General features: G+C 38.8%; 1 protein-coding gene and 1 non-coding gene across 7 annotated transcripts in view; both read right to left on the bottom strand.

The window, feature by feature from the left end:
* Nucleotides 1–27,843, bottom strand: part of AUTS2 (activator of transcription and developmental regulator AUTS2) — a 1,132,479-nt gene that overhangs the window by 520,852 nt on the left and 583,784 nt on the right. The gene's annotated exons all lie outside the window — the stretch shown is intronic.
* On the bottom strand, nt 17,233–17,337 carry LOC118657139. Its single transcript, XR_004967877.1, has one exon. It is a non-coding gene; the product is annotated as a U6 spliceosomal RNA (small nuclear RNA).

Raw genomic sequence — 27,843 nt, 5'->3', positions numbered from 1 at the left:
CTTTTACACAGCAGCCTCTGCATTTCTATGCAGGATCTAATTAGGAAAATAGGAACTATTCTATAAACAGATGCAATCGCGAAGGGAAAATGCTTTCATTTTAGAAAGAACGTATTGCTAAGCTTCGCTCAGGAACGCACTGCATCCGCATGTGGAATGAGGGTGGGAGTGAGAAGGGTGAGGGACAGCGGACTGTACTTCCTACTTCGCACCAGCACTGTGAGGATGGCCAGGGCACAGGCTCCCAGCAAACTACTGAAGAAGTGAGGTGAGAAACAGAATATAATAACTTAATTCCTGTACCCCTAATTCAATTTTTGTTCCCAAAAATTACTTTTTAGAAGTCGTGCCCCTTATTTTCTTGTATTTTCTGTTTTCTTACAAAGAGCTTTATTACTTTTATGCCTGGGGTGTGGGAGAATTTCAAAAACAATACCATGAAAAACAATCCTCCATTTTGAAGAGAGGAGCTAAACATCCAGTTTTGAAGAATAACTAAAAAAGACTGGAGAGACCCTGTGTTAGGGACACGTTGGCTACAGTGGGTTAATTTTGTTTCATTAATGGGTTACATTAAAGGAGCAGTATAAAGGTAAATTTCTAATTAATGAATGAACAATTTCTGTCCTGATCTTACTTAACCTCTCCATAGCACAGACATGGCTCATTTATGAAACACCTTTTTCTCTATTTCCGTAGTCCCTGCTTGTCTTACATTTCTTACTTCTCCTTCTCTATCTCCTTCACTGGTCTTCCTTCCTACCAGCTCTGTACGTGGGACTCTCTTCAGAGCCCTCTGCTTTATTCACACTCTCTTCCTAGGAGACCCAGCTACAACATGTCAAACAAAAGTACTGATTCCTGGCTTCTCACCCTACACATTCACCCCCACAAAATCTTCCCCTCTATCTACAAATGACACAGTCATCCCTTGCTGAAGTTAATATCCTGAAAGTTATCCTAGATTCCTTCTTTTTTCTTTTCTTTCTCTTTCTTTTCTTTCCTTCCTCCCCTCCCCTCCCCTCCCCTCCCCTCCCCTTTCTTTTTTTGCATCCCATAACCATTGCACCTTAAGTCCTGTCAAATCTATATTCAAAATAAAGCCTAAATACAACCAGTGAACATTTCCCTGCTACCACCTGCCCTATGTTACCACTCTCTCCCCTGGCCCATGAACGGTGGTCTCCTGGCTCCCACACTGTGAGCACACAGTCCATTCTCCACACAACAGACTGTTTCCCCAGAGTGAAAGTCAGCACCACTCCCCAGGTTAAAACAGGTCAAGGACTTCCCACTGCAACCAGAACTAAAGCCAGATTTCTGCTCATAGCCTTTAAAGGCTCTGCATGAGCCAGCCTCCTTTTCTCTCCACGTTCTCCCCTTGAATACTAAATCCCAGCCACACTAGCCTTTTTTCTGTCTCTCGGACACAACAAGCTTGTTAAGTGTCTCAGGGGTTTTGTTCTAGCTCATTCTCTTGCTTGGAACACACATACCCCTCTCACTATTCTCCAAAAGGCTTCCCCTTCCCTCGGCCCTTAACTAGATCCTCACCACTGGTACTCTATCACGTTACCCTAAGTTACAATCTCCATGGCCTCACAGACATTCTAATTAATCATGTGCTTCTCTACGTGTTTACTATCTATCTTTACCCTAGAATGTAAGCCCCTTGACAACAGGGATTTCTTTTTATTCTGGGCTAGAACAAAGAACAATGCCTGCCTCTGAGTAGGTACTTAATAAAAGTACTTTTTAACCGACTGACTTAACCTAAATTTTGCCATAACAACAGGTTGACATACAATTAGTCTAAAAAAAAATCCCTGGAATATACTGCAATGCTAAAAAACAACAACAAACATACAAACCGCCCTTGGAATTCTGCAATGCTGCAATTTATTCCAGTTTATTTAATCAGTATCTAGTAATTTAATGGGGCAACCAATGTGCATTTTCTGACTTGCTCCTTCAAGTTGCTGGTCACTGTATATAGTAGAAAAAAGGTTAAAATGACAAGTGAATTTACTTCCAATGTACCATATAAGTGACTTTTTAAAGAAAGCTGTCTTAAGCCACTTAATGATATTAATAACCACTCCTTAGATTTTTACTTATTTTGGAATTTCATGTTAAGACTTCTTAAATCAGGGGAAAGATGAATAACAACAAAGTGGGAATACAAATACAAATATACACATACTCTTTATTATAAAATATTAATAAATCACATATTCCATCCAATCGTGCCAAATGCTTTATATTGAATTCTGAAGCATTCCTATAAGGTAAGTACCATTGTTATTTCCAGATTACACTTGAGACAACTGAGGTTTATAAAGATTAAGTATAATCATGGTCAAAGTTATATAAGTAAGTGGTGAAGCTAGGATTTGAACCCATGGTGGTCTGATTTTAAAGCCTGTATTCTTATCTCTGTATACTACTCATATGATTATAGTAGAAAATCAAGTGATTTTCTTCGTATTCTTTATTGAATTTCTGAATCATCCACAAGCTTACTAAGACACTAAGGGAAACATGTTAGTGCAGATGAACACACTCTTATTCTTTCAAATAGGTCTAGATTTGTTAGATGCCCAAATACTTGAAGGAGTGTGGCACCGCCAGCAGACAGTGTGAAAAAGGACTGGCACTAGTACTGGTAGCACACAAAGCAGGACCCTACCCCAACTAAACATTCAGACTTATCTATGACAGTCCAAAGCAATCCTTGCTTCTGCACACCTATATAAGACATCTGGCTCCTAATAGACTGTTAATGATAGAATGCAATGCAATAAACCTTATTCGGGAGATCTTAAAAGAACAAAGCCTCCACTAATGACTTTTTAATGAGAAAATGCACAGGCTAATTACTGTAATCTTCTAGCTGGTCTATAAAAAGCCTACACCCAAGTGATGTGAATATGTGCTGATTCAGACTGTACTGAAAAGGTTCCATTTTATATTTTAAATTGCTAAGAAAAAAATAGGAAAAGAACCCACCTCAATCCCCAGTTACAGAATGCCACACAAGAAGAGGATTAACAGGGAGCACTCAGAGGAAAATAAATGTTTTTCAATGAGTATTTACACAAGTCCCAAATTGATTGTTTAGAGGTGTGGAAATCTGGCCCAACAATTTGGCTACTGAAACAACTAAGCAACATCAACACCACGTGGTGGTAATATATTTTCAGGGAAGGAAAAGTTTAGGGCTAGGGAAGAGACAAGCTGGCCAGTATCTTGCAGTTCTATCATATATGTACATTCACATAGATGCTCTCACTTTATTATCATGATGTCCTTGTGAGCAGGTAAGTGGCAGATAGAACAAAGGCTAATAAGCATTAGTGGGAACTAGAAATATCCCAGGTTACTTACTTAGCAGGCTAAGAAATCATTGTGGGACGTTATCCTAGACCATATAGAATTTTAAACTAGTTTTTTCTTATTAAGGTTTCATTTGTATTTATTCTCTCAACTCCCAATTGTGTATATGTACCTATGGAAGAAAACAGAGGCAAGAATAAAATAAAATACTAGCAAAAAGCATATAGATAGGTAGATACGTACCTATCTCTGTTTCCCTGCACATACCTCGAGTATCTCTCTCCTCCATGCCTGTCCTGACCCTTTCCTGGTTAGACTTACTATCTATCCTACACAGATATGCTAGACAGTCTCCATTTACAATCAGTGAAATAAAAACCAGACATAACATGAGCTAGTGTGCATAATAGGGGAAAAATAACATGGATAGAGAAGTTAGGAAATAGCTCTAATGCCAATTAATTAGCCATATGTCCTACAGCAAGTTACTTAACCTCACAGAACCCAGTTTTCTCCTCTGCAAATTAGGGGCTGGGAACAGATGGCCTTTAAATTTTCTTGTTCTGAATCTAATATTTTAGAATTCTCTGACTCTCGCACATATCCAGTTCAAAATATGACTTACCCCTTAAGGCTCATGTCTTCCAGAAAGTCTTCCCTGAGATAGCTAGCAGGAATTAATGTTTCCCTCCTTTTAAAGCTTATTTTATTGTGTCTCTACCTCTCTGTAGTGACCAAGAGCACTTAGTCAAAGGCCTGAGTTCAAATCCTAACCAATTTCCTAAATTGTCAAAATGAGCTAACCCAGGGCCTACCTGATGGGATTACTAAAAGGATTAAAGGAGACAATGTATGCAAAGTGATTAGGATAGTGCTTATCACATCATAGTGATGAATAAATGTTAGTATTAGTAGTTGTGATTATTTATGGTTGAGTTCACTCCGCCTCAGATATGCTACTATCCTGCCTAATGTTTCTATATCACACCGCTTCTATGGTTTACCAAGCTTTTAACGATGGCTACTTCCTTGATCTATAAACTCAAAATCTTATGAGCTAGAGAAACAGGAACCAAAGTGTCTTGGTTCAAGAGTATACACATTTTTGTATATACCTTTCTTGCCCATCAAATCATGAGCCCCAGTCAGGAATGAACTGTGGCTCATCCAGCTTTCTGTCCCACTTGGCACCCAAAAGATATTCCACAAATTTACTGAATGCGGATGCTGAGTGTGCATATCAGAAATTACATGGTTCTACTAGTAGATGGTGGTTATCAATGTGTAACACTGGAAAGCTGGCTTTTGCTACTTACATATGTTTTGAAACAAATATTTGCTGAGTCTCTACTATGTGCCAAGCCCATGCTAGACCAGGGAATTCTATAACATACCACACTGACATTGTACCTGACTTCATGGAGTTTACGGATTAGCAGAGACAGACACTATCAGTGATGGCGAACCTTTTGAGCTCGGCGTGTCAGCATTTTAAAAAACCCTAACTTAACTCTGGTGCCGTGTCACATATAGAAGTTTTTTGATATTTGCAACCATAGTAAAACAAAGATTTATATTTTTGATATTTATTTTAGATATTTAAATGCCATTTAACAAAGAAAAATCAACCAAAAAAAATGAGTTTGTGTGTCACCTCTGACACGCGTGTCAGCTTCGCCATCACTGCACTATATCATTACAAAGACAACCAGTCACAAATATGATTAACACGCAAAGGAAATGTGAGGTTTGATGTGATAAAAATAAAATACATACACACACAAAAAAGTTAGATATTTATTAGATTACACACACACACAGTAGATATTTATTAGGTTACCTACTGTGAATACAGTGTTGAAACCAATGTGATGGGCACGATCACGAAACTCAAATAATGTGTTTTATTTGCTACATAGATGAAGTTAAAATGTTAAAGAATTAGTCTTGATTTCTATAAGTGCAGAATATCTAAAATAAAAACTAAACCCCTAGGTGGCAGAATATGGAAACATCATTACTATGGTATAAATGTGGATGTTTCATTCCTGTAGACCATGAGGATAATATTTAATTTCTAAAATCAGGGAAATCTCATATATCAATTCAATGTTTATTGGTTATGAGTGCTTGTGACAGGCTGTAGAGATACAATGATAAATAGAAGGTTCCTGCCTTTCAAGAGTATACATTACAGCATGTGTGTGTATGTGTGTGTGGGGGGGGGGGGGGCGGTGTGTGGGGGTGTCAATTAACCAAAAGGAATTCTAAGAGGACTAAAACCTCTAAACTTAGGTTTTCTTATCTAGCTACAACATCCTGCTCTACAGGGTCTCTTATTGAGTCACAGAGCACCCCTTTACTTCTGGGGAAACGTGCACACGTACACACACACTCTGTGTGTGTGTGTGTGTGTGTGTGTGTGTGTGTGTGTGTGTGTCTTGACCAAAGATGAATAATGCAAAAATGGATTATTAGTATGGTAAACGCTGACTCCATTACTTATTCAAATTTTTCATAAAGTTTAAAGAAAATGAGCTCCTGGAGGGAACAGACCACATCGTTCCAGCCTGCAGTTCCACAACGAACATCTGGGCAAGCAACCTGGTGTTAACAATGTGGGAATACAGTAATGAGGACTGGTTTAAAATACTGAATGTAGTAGTGTTCCCCTACCGATATCCAATCATATACACTTATAATTCTGAAAATACAAACCAGGAGAAAGCATTTTTATTTATTCAAACTGAAACATATACTTCCTTGGGGTCTGGGTGCCACCATGTTGCATCAATCTGGATAAACTGTAAGGAAAATACAAACTTAAAAGATGGGAAAATAATTGGTGCTATTTTAAAATGTGTAGATGTGTGGACATGCATGTATATGCGTATACATATCCTCAAACTAGCACTGTACAGTTATTTTAGAAATAAAAATGTGTGTGTGTAGGAAGACAAAGAATTATAAGTAGAAAGAATTTCAGCAGTTATTTAGTCTAGTTCCCTCAGTTTTTGGAGAAAACATGTTAAAAGCGGTACATTTGTTGCTCAAGAACAAATAAGTAATAGGTAGCAGATGGAAATAAGAACCATTTCTGACTCCAAAGGCAGGGCTTTTTTCACATATGGCAAATGTGTATTAAGAGAGTGTGTGCGTGTATACACACAAACATAAAGTACCTAATTTAGAGTCTGGCACAAGAAAAAGTATTTACCTACCAGGAATAATGCTATACATTTCTATTTATTCTTGTTATTAGCCATAACTATCATTATGTATGCTGAGTCTAAAGAAGCCAATTTCTTTTTTAAAAAAATATATTTTATTGATTTTTTTACAGAGAGGAAGGGAGAAGGATAGAGAGTTAGAAACAACATCGATCAGCTGCCACCTGCACACCCTCTACTGGGGATATGCCCACAACCAAGGTACATGCCCTTGACCAGAATCGAACCTGGGACCCTTCAGTCCACAGGCCAATGCTCTATCCACTGAGCCAAACCGGTTAGGGCAAGAAGCCAGCTTCTTAAACCTTTTTTCTTCAGAGCACAATGATGACTATCTGAGCCTTGGACTTAATATCACTGTAACTATTCTGACTTTAAAAGATAGACAGGCAGGTGAGCACTAGTAGTACCTAAACTCATGAACATGCCCTCAACTAAAGTACACCAAAAGTTTGCCTATCAGTATGTCCTGATGGGAAATTCAGTCTAGTTCTCACTGTTCGCTGATTTCAATTTATTCCTTTAAAATGAAAATAAATGCATGAGAATGATGTTTTATTTAAGAGCCTAATTCCAGAGACATCAAGACATTAATACATGTCCCTGTAGATGCTGCCATAACTGATCAAATCTGGATGATTTTCATTTAGCTGCTGCAACCAAATATCCAGATGCCTAGAGAATAACCTAGTATGAAATGGCTCCAAGGTGACACGCTCTGAATCCTGCCTGTGCCACATTAAATTTAATTATATCCATTGTTTTTATTATTCAAAATCTATTGGCAGTCCATGGACTCAGCAAAAAATTCTCCTCTACTTTATTCAGTATGGCTTTTATGCTAAAAGAAAGAAGGGAGGTGTGCTGGGGAGGGGAAGAAAAATGTTATCTCCTTCCACATTCCCCACAAGGAGACATGAGGCCGCTGAAGCCCAGTTGATTTCTCAAGCCCAATTATTTCATTGTGCTTCTCCTCCTCAACGGCACACCTTACCTAGGGACACAGTCTGCCTAAACACCACACACTTAATGGAGTCCCTGAAGCTGTCTCAGTTTCATCGGTTCTAACTAATAGGTTGTGATACTTTTTCCCCAAACAGATCAGAGCTCTTCTCTCCACATCTTCCTCCTACAGAAAAGAGAAAGAAAAAAAAAAAAGGAGGGGGGCTAATCTGATGAAAGAGAGTATCCATTCCCGCTGCCATACCTTCATCACTGCCTCATACCTGCCTTTCTCAAGGGCACAGCAACCTCACTTAATCCAATCTCGAAGCTTCTTTTTTCAGGATAATGACAATAATAGGTGTTTCCTTATTATCTTTAGCAGTAGCAGTGAATGGAAGGATCTTCACACTTTGCAGTAGTTAACAGGCAGACAAGCCAAGTTTTGGTTTCCTTGAAAAACCTCTAAAATTGATTGCCCAGAGAGTATTTCAGGATTGAGAGAGAAAATAAGGAAGTACGAGGAAAATGCACCTTTCCAGAAACTCATAAGGTATTTGGGATGTGCTGCTAGAGGTCAAAAACAAGGATTACAGAACACTCCCACTTTCTCCCACTATTCCTTGGTAGATTTAGTATTCCTATTAAAAGTGTTACTCTGGTCCTGACTTGTGTTTGTCTTTAAAATGAGTCTGATCTCCAGAGGGAGGTGTCATTGTACCAAAGGCCTTGCTTAAACCTTCGATGGAGAGATATAATTTTGTGTTTTTCTTAAGCCTTAGCATTTATGTTAACAACAGTGTCTTACTGAAATGTTCCCATTCGATAATATTAGGAAGGACTTTTTGAAAGAGTTTACTTACTATTTTCAAAGCTAATTTCTTTAGAAAGGTTACACATACCTTAAATTGGCATTCCTGCTATCCTCCAGGGTCCCACCCATGTGGAGAGAGAATTCAAGAGAAAGTATTGAGAGACCCAGGTCCAAAGTCAGACTGAATAAATACTATAGCTATTTCCTGAAATGTAACACCTCCCCACTTGGAACAATCAGGGACAATTTCCGTGCTGCCTGATATCATGCCTCTTACATAATGCGGGGAACAATCAAAATAGTTAATCCAAATAGCTCTTAACACAGGCTGGAACTCAGCAGCTCTCTTCTTAAGGGAAGACACCACAGTAACATTTAATTACATTTGACATTTAGCTTTAGGTTCCACAAGTCTTCCTAAATTATCTTTGGGTCAAAACATTCCTGGATTGTCCGACTAAAGACAGTTACTGTTATCTTCAAAGTTAAAACACCTGACTGGCTTGGGATGGAAGAGATAGCAGACATGTAGTAATAAACTCTAACAAGCACCATAAGCTTCCCTCCAGGAAACAAAGTCCCCATTGTGGCCCTTGCCTAGAGGGTATGTAGCATTCTAGCCGTGGCCAATATTCCTGAACTGGCACATGGGCCAAGGTTAGTCTAAAAGGTAGCTGAAGTGGACTGTAAGACAGATCAATGGAGGTGGGGTCTTGTCAAGGTATTAGGCTTATATTCACCAAACTACAATCTGATACGGGCACGTTCCACGTTCAGAGATGGTCCCCTCTGTCATCGTTTTTTGTTTTTTGTGTGCTTTTTGTTTGTTTGTTTTTTAAGCACAATGCCAGATTTTGGTAAATCAGGGGCCAAGGAGAAGAAAGTACTCTGAATATTAAATGCAGACATGAAGAAGCCTAGAACTGACTGAATTCATTATGCTGAGCAATATTCTTTACAGAGAAGGAAGAAATCATAAGAATACACAGGAAAATAATAAAAGATTATTAAAGTGAAGTCTCTAGGTTGGATCTGAGATTTAAATAAACCTGACAGTAGGTTATATGAATCACTATGCTGCCTTCCTCAGAGACAAACCTATCTCAAACAGTCCGTGGCTGGCACAGGCCTGCTTTTATCATGTTAAGAAATTATGCTGGGCCAGTTTAATCTGAATAGTGCCCTCTATAGGGATTAATGTGTTTTGTTTTGTTTTTTAATCTTTTCCCCAGTGTTTGGCATTTTGTTTTGTTGCAAAAATCAGTGATTTTTTTTTTTTAAAAAGGGCTCTTCATTTAGGCTCTGAAATCAGGTACTACGTGACCTTGAGCAAGTTACTTTACCTCTCTAATCCCCAAGATTTCTACCCATAAAATGTGGTGCCATTTAGAAGGCAATGATGTGGTTTAAACACAATTCTGTAAAATATTAGCACTGTACCTGGTGCGGAGTAAGGGCACATTAGGTATTAGTTTCTATTAGTATTTGTGTTCAAGATACACATATGTCTGCATTTTTACTTCATGGACTTATAACCATTTCTCATTAGTGTCTTCAAAAGCAGTTCTTTACCTCAGTGTCAGACATGAAGAGAATATGTACATTTAGGTCACGTCAAGCAGCCAAGAAGGGCTCCGGGTTCTGTAGGTTTTTGACTCTGTCAAGATAGGGTGCCACCAGAGCTTAGGGCCCATGGGTCTGGCACACACCAGCAGATCTAGTTCAGCCACGCGTGGTCCAGGTGGAAACAAGGGTAGTGGGATGCCATTGATGATTACAATATAAACTAGGAGTCCCACTAGGTGTTCGCCATCCAAAGTCAAGGCTCTTTCTGTCACCATTTATCCCCCCGGGAGAACTAGGGGTTGTGGTGACATGGAATTAAGAGAGATGTTGCACTTTGCCTTATATACCTTATACTATCTGAATTTATTGTATGAGTACATCACTGTTTCAATTTTTTAAAAAAGAGTTACGTGGTTTTTTATTTTCTTTTTCTTTTTATTTTTTAAAAATATATTTATTAATTTCAGAGAGGAAGGGAGAGGGAGAAAGAGATAGAAAAATCAATGATGAGAGAGAATCATTGATTGGCTGCCTCTTGCACACCACCTACTGGGGATTGAGTCCACAACAGGGGCATGTGCCCTTGGCCGGAACTGAATCTGGGACCCTTCAGTCCACAGGCCAACACTCTATCCACTGAGCAAAACCAGCTAGGGCAGTGGTCGGCAAACCGTGGCTCCAAGCCACATGCGGCTCTTTGGCCCCTTGAGTGTGGCTCTTCCACAAAATACCACGTGTGGGCGTGCACGTACAGTGCGATTGAAACTTCGTGGCCCATGTGCAGAAGTTGGTTTTCAGAAAGGGTCTGAAACAAGTATACAAGACGAGTGTGGATGGGAGAGTTGGAAGGGGGTCAACCTCAGCAAACATACCTCAATCAGATTGAGGACTTTTTAGCAAAGGCCAGCTTAGGAGTATCCTAATTAAGTTAATAACAATGTACCTACCTATATAGTTTAAGTTTAAAAATTTTGGCTCTCAAAAGAAATTTCAATCATTGTACTGTTGATATTTGGCTCTGTTGACTAATGAGTTTGCCGACCACTGAGCTAGGGCTATGGGTTTGTTTTTTTTTAAAGAAAAAGAATCCCACTGGGTTACTCACATTCTCATCATTTGGCTTTCTTCCTCTCCTTTCTGTGCACTTACTGGCTTTCTCAGATTGACACTAATATCTAATGGTGGTTTTTCTAGGGTTCAAATGTTGCTTGTTTTTTGACTGTGGGCCAGAACTCTCACATTCGCACAGAAGAAGTGAGATGGTAACAAATGCAAGGAGCCTCCCTTTAACACCATGATTCCCCTCCATGTCATTTTGCTCCCTACGTTAGAAGCCCATCTGCCCACACTCCACTTGGAACAGTCTCGGCGCAAGGAATGCCTTCAGAGCTCCCTTATGCCTTCAGCTTTCAGTTTGCTGCAGTGTAACAAGTTCAGACCAGTAAGGATTTTCCTGTCTTTACACTGACAAGTGAGAAGTGAGAGCTTAAACATGCTAAAGGTAATTAGCACTAAGGCCTCGTATGGTTTCAAGTTCGTCTTTGGGAGCATGATGCGGTGGCAGCTTTTATCCTGCTCTCTTAGTTCCATGGTCTCCTCTCAGCTTCTCACTTTCTACATCTGTGTTGAGTTAGTAGTGCTTTCCAATTAGCAAACTACTATTAAATACAGACTCTGTTTGCTCAAGATATATCAGAAGTGAGTTGAAAGGAGTAGCATAAAACTTTCCTTTCATTTGGCAAATTTATAGCAACAAACTCAAAATCAATATTCTAATTTGTCAGAATTAGAAGGCCTATACTAAATTTATGCATTTCCTAAGAAATGTTATATGGCACGGAGATTTTTTTCCTCTTGATGCAAAAGTATAATCAATAAAAGAGACATTCTTCCTAACAGAAAGAAAGGAAGGAACACAGCATTTTTAACTGCCTATTATAAAATTTATAATAACCTACTATGTATGGGTTACTATCACAATTTCTTCTCAAGATCACTTTGTGTAAGGGTTTACTGGTCCCATTTTAAAGTGAGAGTAACTAAAACCACACAGTTATTTAAAGCAAGTGTTCTAAAATCTAGGTGTCTGAAACCAATGACCACTTCCTCAGTCTCTTCTTATATGAAAAAAGAATTGTCGATTTAAAATAAAATAAGGATAATTAAAATGGTTACAAATTTCTGTTGCAATTATTCAAATGGGAGACAAGAACATATTGCAGCAGAAAAATGTGAATAAATTTGTTAATTGTGTTATGATTGTACTTTGAATCAAGAAAAAATGACAAAGTCACTCTAAACTATAAAAATAAACATTCCTGCAATGCATGGCTATAAGATATAAAGTGTGGTGATCTGATGGATAAACAAAATTTGGGCTTGTATTATCAGCTTTCACATCATTAGGAAAGTAGTGGATCACATTATGAAAGCTTCATATAAATGTGGCATATCATTGTACTACACAAATGCACAGTATCTGAAAGCCAATTCAATAAGGCTTCGATAATGTATTGCACTTAAACTGAATGCTTGAAGAATATGCTTCTGGAAAGAACAGACCATCTAATTTCAGGGATATACATTACTTACATATCAATTTTACAATATATTAACATAAAGGATGATACACTGAACTAAGTGTGAAATGGTTAAACACACTGGAATGAAAATGCTATGGTTAAAATGTTCACTTTCTTCATGCTGGACAAAATTATAAGCTATGACATTATACAAAAGTATATATACTGTACATTCTATAGCAAACTCCTATTGCTTTAGAAGCATAAAAAAGGCAATGCTAGGTTAAATAGAATTCAAACATCAATAAAAAGAAAAGTAACACAATTGGCCTCCTAAGGCTCCACCAAATGCTCTTTTCTACCATAATCAACTCCAAGGAGCTTTCGGGGAAATATCACCTCTTGATGATATACCAATGATAGCTTACCTTGTTACTGAAATAGGGTAACTAGAACTCAGTCCAGCCCAGACTGTGAGGTGAGCATACTTTCGGTCAGAATTTGATCCAGCAAAAATGCAACACTGAGGAACTCTGTGAAATGATAGCTCAGTAAGCAATCGACAACTAAGGAATTTCCAACAGCTGCTACAGATGAGATGAGCCAACTGGCAGGGAAGAGAGAGTTTTAATACTAATTATCATATTTAAAAGAAAACAAGAGTAACCCCTTTAATGTACAGTATTTCTCATTCCAGTCAAACATCCACTTTAGCAAAATAAAATGTAGTAGGCATTACCAAGCAAAGGTTTTACTCTGATTAAATGCCAATCAACACTTATTACCATATCTCTGGCTACAGCTTCAGGTATGGGAGACAATGCAAAGGGAAATGATATCAGAAAAGGGTGCCAAGCTAGGAGAACAATGTTCCTTCTTTGTGTGCGTTTTGTTAGGTACATAAGAAACATTATGCTCTACAGTATCTTGTGCTCAGAAGCAATCTAGATATCACTACATAAACAATCTGAAAGATATTAATCACACATCATGAGCTAGTCAGCGATTATTCACCCTTGACATGCTCCACCTCAAACCACAATCAGCATTGCATCAGGAACAAATAACCCCTTGAGGCTGATACACACTGCTCAGTGGAGGGTGACTGCACTAGATGGAAAACAAATGGAGAACAGCATACTCAGTGTGGCTAGGGATCAGCACCTCCATAAAAGCTGAGAAGTCCAGGTGATCTACATGTCATAATTCCTCCTCCCTCCCTCAGTATCAAGAAATGAATGAAAGAACCTCTGAGGATGCTCAAGCCAGAAAACAAGCAATGATTAAGTGCCAGGAACCCTGCATATATCTAATTTAACCCTTTGAGTGCCAACCAATATCTGAGGAACTATGCTAAAATTGCCAAGGCATTTTTGCTGATTTTACGGCAGTTTAGGAAAAAAATTATGACTCACAAGTAAATGAAGTTACATATTCAAAAACTTAAGGAAACCTTTACTACATTGACATATTTAGCAATATCATCATCACTAATAAAAGCAGACTTAGAACTGGATGCCATTTCGAAGCTTTGATAGCGCTCCCGGCACTTTTGGTGAAAGACAGGAGGAGCACGATCGCGCTCCCCGGCACTCTAGGGGTTAATATCTCACAGCTATGTTTATACTCATTTTACAGATACGGAAACTGAGACTCAAGCATGCAAAGTAACCTTTCACATAAACAGAATGATTATATCCCAAATATAATCTGGCTCCCAGTCTTATGTACCGAAGAATCTTTCCTTCTTCAGGAAATCAGTAGTCAAATAATGTCTGGCTAAAATTCAGTGTCATGGAAGGGAAACTGGCTTACATGTAGCAAAATATTATAGTCCCAGCTCTCTTCCGCTGGTGTTTCCTGTCTTCTTTCTTGAATACCCTATATACAGTATTAACTTTGGGTTTCAGGATGTCCCTCTTTGGTTTTTGATTGACATCATTTTGCTTCATTATCATCTAAGTAGAATTGGTAATGTCATTTAGAAGCAGACTTTCCTGAGACATGAGGGTGGGCCTGTGCGGTCAGCTCTCCACTTGCAGCACTGACATCATCTTCGGAACATACTACTCATAGTCCTTTCACCAGGTTACTCTGGGTAATCACTAGTGCTGGGCAATCCTGGCAGTTCCTGCTATAACTCTTACAATTTTTGAAAATCTTTGGCTTACTTGAAATTTCCTTTAGGTACATTTCCTAGAGATATAGAGAAATACATCTCTACACTTTTAGACAAATCTATAATAATAAAAGTGTAATACGCTACTTAGACCAGATGACCTTCTGGACGAAGCTGGGGCTGCAAGGGAAGCCCGGGTCCCGGGTGCCTACCAGCAGCCGGAGGGAAGCCCAGGTTCTGGGTGCCAGAGGGAAGCCGGTGCCAGCAGCTGGGGGAAGGAAGGTCTACGCTTACACGAATTTTGTGCATCAGGCCTCTAGTAACTAGATAATAAAGGAAACAAAACACCCATTTATGTCCACAGGCTAGGAAACGGTGGAACTCTGTAACAACAGGGCACACAGCTCATATTTAGAAGACACTGAGGGCCAGCCTCATACAAAGTTCTTAAGAAAGTTCTAAAGAAAATACAGGGCTTAGTTCTTATCATTCTTCAAAGTCGGGTATAATCAGCAAACCCTACAGTTCTTTTTCTCAAGCTCACAACTGATGGGCTCCTTATTTCAGACAGAATCACAGGTAACCCAACTAATGTCCACTCTACTGATGGAGACTGCCCCTCCCCTCCCCCTGTCCCTCAGCATATATCTATAATTATTCCCACACCAGGGAGATCTCATCTGCATTTCCAATCTCAAAGCACTGTCATCCCTGCAGCCTCCTGGCCCTTCTCAGAACAGCAGCCTTCCTTTCTCGCCTTGAAGACCTTCTCTAAAAAACTTGGCCTTTCCTTAGGCCTATCGCTTCCTTGACAAAGGTTAATCTTTACTTTAATTGAGCCTATCTGTTGTCTTTGTGCATGAAAGATAACATACCTTTAAAATGTTAGATTTTTCTTTTTCAGATCTCGCAAAGGCACAACAGCGGGCACTAGAGCACAAGACCTCACTGTTGTCTTGTTGCCCACTACCATCTCTATGTGCTGTAAATGTTAACTATCCTATACCCACCAAAGTAAAAGAAGTATGTGTCTCTCCACTTTGCCTTTTATCAAATCCTAGAGATTTTCTCCCATTTTGCTTTCTCTCACTCCCCAAGTCTACCAGCAATGGATTTCATGTCCCACTCACATCTCTTCCTTCTATTTTAATGAATAAGCATAAGCTGTAAAACTGCCATTTTCCAGAGTATTTTCTCAATCCCTTTCTTCCTGGCAATTGTTGTCAGTATGGCTCAAACTCAAAAATTCTCAAAAACAAAACAAAACAAAGAAAGTCCACAAAGAAACAAACAAAAAACAAAAATCCTTGGCCTTTCAAGGCTGGCTCTTATTCAAGCAGCAGTTGTGGAATCATAATCCTAGCTTCAATAAAAAATGTATATGCCCATATAAAAGCACTTAGCAAGTCCCTGGCACATATGCACTCAATAATTGTCAGTGTATCACCAATGTTAATGAATGTAAGAGGATAAGGACATAAATGTAAGATTTATCACTTGTTAACTAATTTGGGTGGGGTTTAATATGACTTGTTCATCAAAAACCTGGACTTTACCAAGTAAAATATTACATGCTCAAGGCTTTAGACCCCTCCCTTTAGTGGAGAAACAGTAAAGTCACTCTGGCAGGAGTAATGATGGCCCAAGAGTGCTGATCACCATTAATATTACAAAAACATATTTTAGTTACTTGGCACAGGCACAAGCAATTTCCTTTTCTTTGGTGTGATTCCAAAACAAGTCCAGTTGAGTATGTCTACAATCTATATTCTTCCTTTTTGTCTTATTAATGCACATGCTGTTTCTTACTAGTAGATATTTGATATCAACAGAAGAGCCCATTGAAATTTATGTAGTCTAAGAATCCATTAATTTGAATAATAAGTTCAGATGACTTTAATATCAAGAATTAGTAGCAGCTGTGATAAAGTTCCCTCATGGAAAATCAAGGCTGAGATGATTGCTTTATTGCTGTCTAATTTTTCACAAGATGGCCTCTTAATCAAAGAGGAAAGCCTTGACCACATGCATATTTAAGTATAATCCAGTCTATATGCACCTGAAAGACAAGTCTTAAGGGAAAATATTCATGCAAACATCTCAATCAGAAGCCAGAATAAATGATTAGTAGATACTTAATTATCTTAGTTTATTTCCATATATCTATAAGATCTAAGATATCTTAGATCAAAGATAAAGTGGTCATTTTCTTAAACTTTTCCTGAAAACCATCATAAAAACAATGAACACTATTCTTAAACTATAAACATCCTAAACACTATTCTACATATGTGACTATCATAATAAGACTAGAATGTTACCAAAAAAATGGAATGGGACCTCTTCACTTTCACTAGTTATATTCCCAAGTCCATATATATTTTTATTTTTATTTTATTTTTTAACTTTTTATTGATTAAGATATTACAAATGTGTCTTTATCCCCCCATTGTCCCCTCATCCCTCAAGTCTTGCCCTCACCCTCACTCCCTGTTGTCTGTGTCCATCGCTTATGTTTATACGCATGCATACAAGGCCTTTGGTTGACCTTTCCCCCTTACTCCCACCCTCCCCTACCTTCCCTCTGAGGTTTGAGCATCTAATTGATGCTTCTCTGTCTCTAAATCTGTTTTTGTTCATCGATTTATGTTGTTCATTATAGTCCACGAATGAGAGAGATCATGTGATATTTATCATATATTTCTAAATACAGAATTTTTCATGAATTTGCTTGTCATCATTGCACAGGGGCCATGCTAATCTTTTTTGTATCATTCCAATTTTAGTGTATGTTCTGCTGAAGCGAGCCCATGTCCATATATTTTTAAAATTCTTTGGAATGGCTTCCCTACTAATCTCCTACTCACCCATTAAAATCATTGTCAAGTCCAAATCAGATTTGCAAAGGCAGTACATAGATTAGTGGTTAAGAGCATGGATTATGGAGCCATAACACCTGAGCTTGAATCCTGATTCAACCACTTAATAGCTACAAGACTTCTGGCATGTTATTTAACCTCTGGTGCCTCAGTTTCCTTTTCTGGAAAACACGGATAAAAGAGTGCCTATCTCATAAAATTGCTTTATTATAATTATACATTTTAAGTGTTTCATAAGTGTTAAAAATCCTTTTCATTACCACCATCCGTCTTTGCAATATCTGGGCAATTTATGTTGAGGAATGGTAGTAAGAAAATGTAATTAAAAAGTCAAAATGTATTAATAAGCAATACCCACCTCACACACAAAAACAATTTGACAAGAGTATAAACACCTTATCTTAAACAGAAAAGAGACCGCATCAAACCTTCCTAACACTTCTTATTTAAGCCAATAGAAATGCTTAAATCAACATCTTTGAAATGCCTTTTCAGTTTTATTAGCTATCATGCCACAATTCCCATAAAATGCAATCTATATATAGTTGTATTGATAATGCACCTCAACTATGATAAGTGAAGCCACTAAGGAATTACTTTTTGCCGACACCAATACTAAAATTTCATTCTAATAGGTAGGACCAATCCATACTAAAATATGTTCTGTGATTTATCTCCTTCAAAGTGGACCGTATTTCTTTTGGAAATCCTCATTTTCGAAAACATGTGTGGACATGAAAGGAGTGCTGCAAGAAATCAACTCCTGACTGGGCAGGTCATGGTGGGAAGTCATGCCCCAGGCACATAACTTTTCAGTATAAGGCCTATCTTTGCCTTAAGCAAGACCCATCTATTCCTTCTATGCACTTAGGTTAACAAACCTTTGTTTTTTGTTTCTTTATTTGTTTTTGACTTTTAATTTCTTTATTGATTAAGGTATTACATATGTGTGCTTATCCCCCTATTACCCCCCCCCCCCCCAACTCATGCCCTCACCCCACTGTTGTCTGTGTCCATTGGTTAGGCTGATATGCATGCATACAAGTCCTTTGAAATGTCTCTTTTCAGAACCCTCTTGAACACCCTCAAGAGAGCAAATAATCTTAACTATTCTATAATCCCATTCTGCCTTGCTTTCTCCCACCTCCACATAATCTTCCTTATGTTCAGTCCTTAATTTCAAATCCATAAAAGAAACTGCAAAACTATTATTTTCTGGAGCATTTGTGATCTTAACTCCCTGGCAAATATTGTCAGTTTGGCTCAAATAAACTCTTAAACTCTAAGTCTAGATCCCTCACTCTCACACCAATCCCAAAGGCCCGGAGAGCAAAGCACCACTAATGCTACTAGTGATGACATAGTCCGAGAATAATGTAAAACTCATATCATATATCAATTGATTCCACATATGGAAAGACCTGAAAGTTTAAACTATAGAGGCCTGAGTCTAGGTTATTAATGCTTCTGAAAAGCTTATGATGCCCAAAAGTAGGCCTCACTTCAGCTCTTCTTTCTTTTCAAGCCACAATTAAATAACTTGTTCGATCTTCAGCTGCATGTGATACATATCCTTCTGCCATCATAAATAGTAAGACAAGTGGCATCACACACCAGAAAAGGCCTCAAAAAGGCACTGATTTTATTATCAAGATCAGAAAAAGCAGTATAATGTCATCTGGGCCCAAACGAAAACCTTTGGCTTTTATGTCTCAAATTATTTGCTATCCCTAATGGGTAAGAACAGTGCCCCAGGTGTTGAAATGAATTTCCACAGAACACTAGTGAGTAGCAATTCATGAAGGGTCTATTACATGCTATCCTCTGCTAAGCAATGGAAATACAAAAATAAATAAAACGTTACTTCAAGAACTTTAAAATCTAACAGAGGAGACATGCATAAATAACTATATAATGCAATGTATCAGTATTTCAAAAGCATCTAATAGTCACATTTGGGGACAGGCACATTTATCTCACTTTCATCTATAGATTATAATTAGGATGAACAATTCTGAAATATGTACAGCTTATGCCAAAATATAGGCTGAAAGAAAGGAAAGCACCCAAAGAAATCCAGGTATGCATCTAGCTCAGTCACAAAACATAATTTAATATTTTAAGAACAGGACTTTCACCGAGTTTGGTTTCCTCAGAGGCACATCTCTAACTTCTGAAAGCGCTTCTTGTCTATAGCCACTATATCAATACAAGGGAATTTTTTCTTCTTTGGTTTCAGACAGCCTTTGGACCAAAAAAATAGAGGGTTGAAAAAGACTCAACCTTTGAACAGTCAAACCCCTGTCTAGTTAAGAAGAGAGTTGTATATAATATTCTTTGCTTCATTTACTTCATCATTCAAAAAGTAAATATTGACCATACATGAGGTTCAAGTGCTGTCCTAAAACCTAGGAATACTAGGAAGAATAACAAGAATTACATGTAGAGGGAGAGACACACAATCCACAATGACGCAGCCAGAGGGAAATGATGCGGGGCCCCAGTTCCAGAAGAAATGGAGGTCAGAACCAGAAAGGCTCATTTCTGGGAGGTGGAGCTCCTGGGATGCCTTCCCAGCTTCTGCACGGACTTTTCCCTTTAGCCTTAGTATTTGCCTCCTCTGTGGCTAGTTTGGGAATTACTTTCTACATTCTGTGGATAATCATCTTTTTATTGGTATTTAACCAGTTGGTTTTCATCCTGAGGTCAGGCATAAGTATTTATACTTATTTGAATATAGTCTCCAGAAAAAAAAAAAATCTAGGAAAATTTGTTGATTGAAAAACTAACAAATCACCAGTATATTGAAGTAATGTGTGAAAATGATATGCTGACTCTTCTTAAAGAAAATCTTACTCTTCAAAATTTCTCTCAAAAACCCACCCTTTTTGGCCAAATTGGGATAGATACTTCTGCTTCCTTCTTAGAATATCAGTTCTTTCAGCTGTTACAAAACGATAGAACAACATTATAGGAGTGTTGGTGAAGCTGTCTTTGGCCGTAAGCTATTCTGGCCAGGGAACAGTTAGAAGAAACCTCCCTTAGTCCATGGTTAATTAATGAGAGTGCTTCATGCAAACTTGTGGGGGGTTTCCCAGCTGTGCAAGTCAGCAGGGTGTGAGGGCAGATAATGGCTCTATAATATTGGTCTGTAGGATTTTTCTTGCCATGTCAAGTCTTAGGGATGGCTTGACTATAAATAGACACAGAAGATGGCTCCCATAAAGAAAGCAACTAAGAAAATGATTAACCAAATTGAATACTATTACAGTACTACTTCTATAATAGCAAGTTAAATACCATATAAGTTAATTGGCACTTGATGCAAAAGCAGTACTTCCATTTTCATTATTTAATACTAGTGGCCTGGTACACGAATTCATGCATATTAAAAGGAAATTAATTAGAATATTTTAATATCACTATTCGCCCTTTCTCTATAATAGAAGTGTCAACCAAATTCATGACCAACAATGACAGATCGAAATACATGCATGTGATTGGCGCCAACAAGAACTTCATCTGTATTGCACATGCGCGAGTCAACTTAGCCTTTTATAAATATAGAATAAACTTGCTTAATAAGACCTGCTTTCTGATTTAGCTATACTTTTTCCAGTCCAGTGAAGCACCCCAACTTCTCTTTCAGGTAATTGTCAGCAATACAGCAGTAAATATCAACATGAAGCAGATTATTATTGTAGATCACGTAGGGAGAACAAAGGGTAAAATATTTAACTGCAGCAGTATTTGACTATATTCTGCGCAGTGAGAAAACCTGAAGTCATTTTCAAGGTCCACCATTTCTTACTTCTTTTCAGTCAGGTCAAGTTTCTAAGCTTTTTAAATCTTCATTTTCCAGCTAATGAAAAGAAAATAGGATTCCACCGAGTCTCCTATCTACCTACTCCAGGACTTCTGTGAGGATCAAATGAGATGAGGCATGGGAAAACGCTTCACAGACATTTGGTTACAGTGTAAATGTTTCCACCTGGCTATAAAGCAAATCATGATCCTGGGCTGAAGAAACTGCAAGGAGGCTAGTCGCTAGGGAGAGGAAGCCGGGCACTGCTGCGTGACGTCATTACCTGGAGGGACACTTAGCATATTAGCCATATATATATATATATATATATATATATATATATATATATGTCACTTCTCTTTACCGATGAGGAAATTAAAGACACAGAGTTGTTAAATTATTTGAATAAAATCTAATACTCAAAACTAGGTATCCTAAGTTCAAGAGAGTGAACGTTTAGTTTAAACAAACAAAACTGGTTTATGTCTGTATTTACATTTTTTAAAATTAATTCTATAAGATAGAACTTTTGGATCTGATTTGTTTTATAATTATCCCACCTAAACGTCTAATATTATCACATCTGATCACACTCCTCACCACAATGTTCTGACTCTACTCCAGGATCATTAAATCCGAGGCTACCACAATATAGAAGATCTCACGTGAAGCAGATAGGAAATACATGAGGGAAAGCAAACTCTCTAATAGTCGCAATGAAAGGGAATAAACAGGCTCCTGCTGGGGTGGAAAAATATCTTTTCCTATTTCCCTTCTAAATACTCAGCTGGGGCCCTTGTAACAAGTCATAGATTAACAAGAAAAAAGTGTACAAACATATTTATTACAAAGGTTTTTCTCCTGCTAATCTGAATTTAGAAAGGATGGTCCAAGGAGAAATGTTTCTCTCTCTCTCTCTCTCTCTCTCTCTCTCTCTCTCTCTCTCTCTCTCTCTCTCTCTCCCTCCCTCTCTCTCTCTCTCTCTCTGAGAGAGAGAAATCCATGTGAGAGAGAAACAATTTATTGGTTGCCTCCTGTACACACCCCGACAAGGCATCCAACCCACAATCTAGACATGTGCCTTCACCAGGAATCAAGCCCTCAAACTTCTGGTGTATGGAACAGAGCTCCAACCAACTGAGCAACCCGGCCAGAGCTGCCTTCCTCTCCTGACAGGGCATTACAGACAGAGATTTAGAAACTGGGTTGGTCGAAATTCTTGCCTTCTGCTGGCTTTTGTCATTTGTCCCAAACCTCTGGAGCAGTGGTTCTCAACCTTCCTAATGCCGCGACCCTTTAATACAGTTCCTCATGTTGTGGTGACCCCCAATTTCACTGTTACAAATTGAACATAATGAAAGCATAGTGATTAATCACAAAAACAATATGTAATTATATATGTGTTTTCTGATGGTCTTAGGCGACCCCTGTGAAAGGGTTGTTCGACCCCCAAAGGGGTTTCGACCCACAGGTTGAGAACCGCTGCTCTGGAGTAAGATGAGTGCCCAGCCTTTTACTGTCCCTTTGTGATTGTTAGAATTGTGAGGGAGAAGAATTAGCTTTTCTTTTTACTCTTATGCATTCTCTGTTGGGGTCTTGTAACAAAAGACATTAACAAGAGAAAAGCATACAAATCTATTTAATTTTAAAGTTTTACATGACACAGGAACATTCATAGGGAAATAGAGACCAAAGAGATGGTTAAACCTGGGCAGTTTCATGAGAGGCTTGGTGAAGAGTGGGAAGTCCTAGAAAAGTGCCCAGGACAAAAGGGATGAGCTACTAGTAAGTGTTGCAAAGTGGGGAAGCGTAACAAGGCCTATTCCTTCAGAACCCTCTTTGAGTTCCTCTGTCTTTAGAGATAATGAAGCTCTTTTCCTCTGGATGTAGCCAGGGCATTGTTCACAGGAGGGTTTTATGACCCACTTTAGGGAAGGTCAGACAGTCTTTCCTGCACCTGCCATAATCACCTTCCTTCATCTTGAGACATTCAATATGCCCAGGAGCCATATTATGCAGTAGTATGTCCTAAACTCCATTACCATCTACAAATCACGCTCCAAGATGTCTTTAAAATTTCTAAATAACTAGAAGAACCTGAAACCTACTAGTCAATGAAATCTGTTTTCCTGAAACCAGTGTGGTACCTATAAATGTATTTATAGCAGACTTGAAAAAAATGAATGAATAGTTTGAGACTGAAAAAAAGGCAGGTGGGCAGCCATAAACTTAAAGATACACCCATTTGGTGACCCAGCAGACTTGGAGAAAATGGTCACTTTATAAAGCATTTCCTGCGACTTCCTGGAAGGCCTTCATGTCTCCCCAAATCTCTACACATTCATGAAAGTTATTTTTCTATTAGGGGCCTTTATAAGGAGTCTCCAAAAGTCTTATTAAAATGCAAATCATTTATTTGATAAAGGTCAGTCTTAAGCTTTTAGCGTCCACTAACATAATCACAGAAGTAAAATTAGCAAATGTCTTAACTGCATTCTTAGGAAATCTGGGCAGGTGACCTATGATGAGAAGAAGGGTGAGAGTCCAGGAAGAAAATGGCCAGGTGGGGCAGGGCTTATAAAGAGGAGTCCTATTGTAAGTAATGGCCAGTTAAGGAAGGGGTACCAAAAAAATCACTAAAAACAGAAAAAAGGAAAAGCACAATTTTACCTGCTATATCAAGTTGCCTAAGACCACTTTGTTTCTCACCTCCCCAGGGGGAAATGACCCAGGCCAGGGGTGCATTTTCAGTTATTACAGAAGCAAGTTGAGCTTCTGGCTCCGAACAGCCCTTGACCTGAGGGTTGATGGGCAGAAGGAGAGGAAAGGGAATTAGCCAGACCCCCCATGGGTAGAGTCCACACAGCAGGGCTGAAAACCATGTCCCCCCCAGCATGGTTTCCAAAGAACAGGTCTTTGACTGCAGAAGCTACTGCTGTCCAGGGCTGTGCTGCAGGGATGGACTGAGGGCCACAGCCTGGAGGGAAGCGGGCAGCAAGAGAATTCCTGGGTGAGAAATGTAATCACTGACACATTTATCAACTGATGGCATAGAACCCTAATATCGTGGTGATAAAACAGAGTCGATGCTGGCCTAACTACCCTCTCTCAGTCAACTGCCCAAGGTCTGGTGATTCATCAACATCTCTAGGCATTTCTCTAAACAAGCCCGGCCTCCAATCCAGTGTAAAACCCACAAGCCAGCTTCTGGGAGTGAGAAACAGGCAGTTGACTTTAGAATTTTTTTTTCTCTTCATCTGGAGAAACATGAATAAATCACACATCATCAAGTTCATCATTTTTCTCCTCAGAGAAATATGAAATATTATAGATCATCTCTAGTACATCAGCTTCTTCACACTCCATTAGCATGAAGGGACTATTTTTGATATAATTTATCAAACCACTGGCCTCATTTCTGCCATTTCCTTCAAAATGGAAATGCGGACACAGTGGACTCAGGCTTCCCTTATTCGCAAGCTGCCACAATCCGCCTTCTACTCTGGGAGCAGGAGCTAAATTGAAGGCCGTAATTGGTGACAGGTCATCAGCCTGTGCTACCACTCAAAAGGCTGAAAGTTCTAGCCGAGAGACTGGAATGGGGCTGCTTCAAGTCACCTTAGGTAGATCCTGATGAACTGAGAATATGTTTGTTTTTAAGGAAGAGGCCTTCTCTCTTACCAAAGTCAGTTTCTCCTCAACCTGCCCCACCTTGAAGTAGAAAGTGTTCTGCTAAGGATGGCTGCCTGGTTACTAAGCTACCTGCACTTATTGGGAGCCAGAAATGTTTGAAAACTACAACAGAGAATGAAAACATTAGCTCTCTATCTTCTTCTTCCTCCCATTGACGCATTAAAGTGTTTTAACAGCAAGGCTGAGAATCAAATGACCTATTCAATTTAATATGCTTATTTTAATTAATGAGTTCCTACTATGTTTGAGGCATCCGCCATGTGGTTCCTGCTCATAGTCAGCTAAGCAAATGTCTACTTAACTACTGTGATATAAGTAAGAATCAGACAAGATATATAAGATGTACATAGATAAGAAAGTACTTCATTAGGATCTTGAAAACGGAGTAGAATTTCAACATCCTGGATAAAGTTTAAGACAGGAAAAACAATGAAGGATAAAGAAATGTCACCAGGAGGCATTTAAGAAAGAATGACACTGGAATGAAGGCTCGAGAGGTAAATAGTACAAAGACCAAAAAGAGGTTAGATCAGGATCGTTCTTGAACAGCAAGCTGAGGAGTATTAGCTTCCTCACATAAGTAGCAGGAAGCCATTGAATGTTTCTGAGCATAACAGTAAAGATTAAAAGTGTTTAAGAAGTCAACTTTAACAGACCTGTGAAAGGAGAGGTGAGATGAGAGTTAAGAAGACTGGTGAGAAGACTCCTGCAACCAAATTCCCCTGAAAGTCCTCTCTAGAGCATACAGCTGAAAGATAAGAGCCTGGTTCGCCAGTCATACATCAATCATGCCACGCGCTAATAAGTGCTCAATACAATTGGCCGAAATAACAAATGGACATGTGTGCACGGAGATCTGTAAAAGAAGGTTCATAGCAGCACTATTTGTAATAGCAAAAAATTAAAAACATTTTACATGCTCATAAATAGAATACATAAATTGTGGCATAACTTTAAACTAGAATTTTATACAATAATGAAAGAGCAAAATATAGCAATTGAATTAATCTCACAAACATACTGTTCAGTTAAAAAAAAGCTGCTAAATGATGAATTTCAGAGGGAAGGTGGGGAGTGATTAACTAGGGAACTTATATGCATATATGCATAACCCATGGACACAGACAATAGAGTGGTGAGGGCCTGGGAGGGCCAGGTACGGGGTGAAGAGGGTCAATGGGAAAAAACACACACAAACAAACAAAGGGGACATCTGTAATACTTTCAACAATAAAGATTTTTTTAAAAGTTGCCAAAGTGTATATATATATATATATATATAGTAAGGTGCAATTTAATATATATCTTAAGCATACTATATAATACTTGCTGGTTTATGCTGGTAAAACATGTACAAAGAAGTCCATAACATAAATAACTATATTCATATTTGTGGTTGTTACCCCTGGACTCGGAGAGGAGAATATGATCAGAATTACAATGGGAGCTTCAACTATACTGGAAATGTCTCACTTTTCAAGTTGGTGATGGGCATATGGATGTTCATTCTATTATTTTTTATGCCTTTATATAATAAAAATAAGGATAAAGCAAAAATAATAATGAACAGTCTGGGGAATTTTGGGGGACTAGCCATATTTAAGGATATGGAGGATAAGATAACCATTAGTGAAGTAGATTGAGAAAGGACAGTGAAAAAAGGAGAGAAGTCAGACCGCTGACATACCCCAGGCCGGGAAGGTGACAGGCATGTGCAGCTAAAGGCTGGCAGAATCTGTAGGCTGCAGTTCATACACTTGGTCCAGACTGTACAGAGAGACAGGAGGCCAAGGGCTCATGGGAGAACTGGAGATGAGGAGGGACAAGGGCACAGAAAGGAGCAGGAGAGCTGGTGGGAGGGTCAGGTGGACCTTGGCCAAAGGCAAAAACAAATGAATGGAAGCCTGGATGGAAGTCGTCCTTTGCAGGAACACAGAGACCTATTTACTAACTCCAAGAATAAAAAAAAGCATGTGTATGTTTTAAGAAAATTCCAAAGTTGGCATTAAATTTTACTTTCCCACCTCACCTCCTGAAAGAGTGAATTTTGTGCTATCATTCTTTTTCAAATGATAAAGTATTTTCTTCCATTTTAAGACTGAGCTGGGACAGGACGGCATGGGAAGCGAGTCAAAGCAGAATAAGAATATGTCAACCTCTCATTTTTCTTCTTACAGGAATGCAATTGGATAACTTATTTTTAAAAACCTGAAGTTTATTAGTCTGGTATTTATTTTGGTTTCTCTGGAGGGTACAATTATGCCATAGAAAGACCTGTGGCTGAAAGACTTTCACAATAAACTATTTCTATGCTTACCACATGTACCAGGGGCAGCAAAGAAGGTCCCCTTTGTGAGGCATTTTTCAGAGAGACGACCCCTGTCCTTTTCTGTTAACATCATCACAGATTCTGGCATCAGGGCTCCATGGACCACTACCCCAGCTACAGAATACCTCCTGGGAGTTATGCAAAATGATTATGTTGAGCATCCCAGCCAGATCTGAAAGAGTCGCGGGGGTGGGGGGGGGGAGGTAAAATACCTGAAACAATCCTGCACAACCGAAGAACGGATCCCAGCATTTGCAATGAAGGCATTGCCAAGGCTGGTGGCGAGCTCGAAAGAGTTGGCCTCAGGGTCCTGCAATTCCTTCTAGATCAGAAAATGTAAACTAAGTATAGTGAACAACTTTATAAGTAGAGAAGGAGCCTTGAATCTTGGTTTCTGCCTCCCATTCCTGTTTCTGGGGAAATCCCACTTCACAAGTAGAGTAGGTGGGTCCAGTTCACCATTCTTCAGCAGAGCTGTGAAAAGGTAAGTAGAGATTTCCAGAAAACATCTGCCAAAACATCATGTGATAAAAATACTCCACATGGAATCGGGAAGTAAGAAATGGGTTTGAGAGTCTCTCTAGTTTGCCAAGCCAGCAAGTGACACT

This window comes from Myotis myotis, unplaced genomic scaffold (genome assembly GCF_014108235.1).
Source record: "Myotis myotis isolate mMyoMyo1 unplaced genomic scaffold, mMyoMyo1.p scaffold_m19_p_5, whole genome shotgun sequence".
In the NCBI taxonomy this organism is placed as follows: domain Eukaryota; kingdom Metazoa; phylum Chordata; class Mammalia; order Chiroptera; family Vespertilionidae; genus Myotis; species Myotis myotis.
This window is presented reverse-complemented; position numbering and strand designations above follow the sequence as displayed.